Here is a 2,442-nt window from a genome sequence, read left to right as displayed (position 1 = left end):
CAAGATAATTCAAGAGAAAAGTTTTACTTTTTGTCAGAAATGTTGTGTTTATACAATAACGCACTTATTTCATATCGAAATCAAGTTTGTGATCAAACATCTCCATTATCATTAGTAAATACAAATAAAAGACAATGACAAATCAGATGAATTTACGTATATTGATAAAGGAATTAATTGGCGACGAAATCCAGTCCCTAGTCGCTATCACAACCATTTATTAAGAATCATATTTAATAATGAAAATTTTTTCTTTACCGTTTATTGTGTTATTACAGGCCTCACAGTCCCTATACAAACAAAAAATACAGACCAAAGGGTACTTTTCGTTACGCTAATAGGTTTTTTTTTTTACAAAAGTTAGGTATGAAAAACAAATTATCGAGGAAGAATAATCTTGTTATATATCAATAAAAGGTTGAATTAAAGGTTTAATATGGTACATAAGTCGGTATATGAATAAGAAAAATAAGAATAAATGTGATAAATAATAGTACAATAAAACTAAATAATAGAAAAATACATATCTCTGTATGTAAGTCGATGTATTATTCTATTAAGTCTCGAAGAATATTTCCTTCGATGAAGAAATTTTATATTGAAGAAATAGCTAATTAAGATTTAAAAATTAACAAATGTAAAACAATAATTATTCACAGTTATCGTATATTTTTTAAGTATAAAATTAATGAAGTTAATGAAAATTTACTCAAAAAGAAACCTCTGTAAAAAAGATGTTCCTTTCCTTGTCAATCAGCTTCAATTATATAAAAAACTTTAAACTTAAAAAATAAATAAAGTTTTAATCTGAAATAAGAAAAAGTAAAAGGACCCCGCACACAATACATGGAAAAATGTCTTTTGGTGGAATTGACTGAAACTTGGTAATATTGCAGGTTATAAAGGGCCAATGAAATATCCTTACATTTTCCTTTAAATGGGCAGTTTCGGCGATGTACGGCGCCAAGCGCTCAAAATCAGTGCATATGATATATCTGCATATCAATATTTTGCATTAACTGCAACACTCACAGCTGGAGAGAAACAGCAGTAGTAAAATAACGTCAGCATCAAGTGCGGAAATAGCAGTCATATTAACAACCTGCTTCTCTCAACGTTAGAACGCGTAGATCTCAATATTTTCAATAATTTGCAACACTCACGATTTGAGGGCAGCAATACTTCTTGAATAAGGTCAGTACCAGTTGCTATTGTGCCAATTATGTATATCGTCGACTTCCAGCAACGCACGAACGCTAAGCGCTCAATATTTTCAATTATTTGCAAAATTCACAGTTCGAGGGCAGCAATAGTCCTAAAAGGAGGTCAGTATTAAGTGCTATTGTGGCAATCATGTATAATGCCCACCTCCAACAACGATCTAAAGCTAAGCGGTCAATAGTTTTAACTAACTCCAATATACATATAGTTTGAGGGAGCAGTTGTGCTAAAATAAAATCAGTATCAAGGTCTATTGTGCTATATATATATATAATTAAAAATTTGCCATAAGGACAACCGCAGGATTTCGCAGGGAGCGGGCGCTAATCTGAAAAATTGCACCCGCTTCCAGCGAAATCGCGGTAAAATTTCAGCCACAACCACGTCTCACAACCGTGAGATGGGTGGTTACAGTCTGTAAAGGAATCAATACGACGATCCAGCAAAAACCTCGTGCACCCTAAGAACACGGAGTGAACCAAGGACAAACGCCTTCTGCATTTTTCCCGCAAGTGTTCTAGCATATTGTTGACACGCAGGGATGCTTTTTAGGCCATTAGCAAGTGAAAGCTTGGCACCCCCAAGAGCGCCGATGATAAGGACGATCAGCTTAACAGAATATTCCGGGTGAAATCGTTGCAACTGCCTTATAAGCTCTCGATACCTCTCGTTCTTTTCATTCTACTTGGCTATGATGTTTTTGTAAGCTGGTGCCGAAAATTCGATAACGAACATGGTTCCCTTCTCGAAGTCAAGAAGAACCATGTCAGGCCTCGAGTGAGCAACAGAAACAATTATCGAAAATATAAAGTTTCGGTATATGCGGCACTTCCCATTCTCGACAATTGACTCAATTTCCTTAGGGGCATTTAGAGGAGCAATATTAAGGCGAATGCCGTAGGAGTGACAGAGATGGTAATAAAGCACTCTTAGTGCCGCATTGTGCCTTTGAATGTAGGTCGTTCCCGCGTGAGTTGGACAACTAGATAGTATGTGAGCTAAATGCTCGGGGTGTGCATGGCACGTCCTGCAGCTATCATCGGGAATGTCTTGTCTCAAAATGTGGCGACGGTATGTTAAGGTGGAAATGACACCGTCTTGGCATGCAAAAATGAAACGTTCTGTACTAGACTTCAATCCGGGCGATTTAAGGAAAGCAAACGTTAGCTCACAAGACATTGACTGATCCTTCACATTTCTGTGGAAGATACCGTGCATCCT

Source organism: Belonocnema kinseyi, chromosome 8, assembly GCF_010883055.1.
Source record: "Belonocnema kinseyi isolate 2016_QV_RU_SX_M_011 chromosome 8, B_treatae_v1, whole genome shotgun sequence".
Classification (NCBI taxonomy): domain Eukaryota; kingdom Metazoa; phylum Arthropoda; class Insecta; order Hymenoptera; family Cynipidae; genus Belonocnema; species Belonocnema kinseyi.
This window is presented reverse-complemented; position numbering follows the sequence as displayed.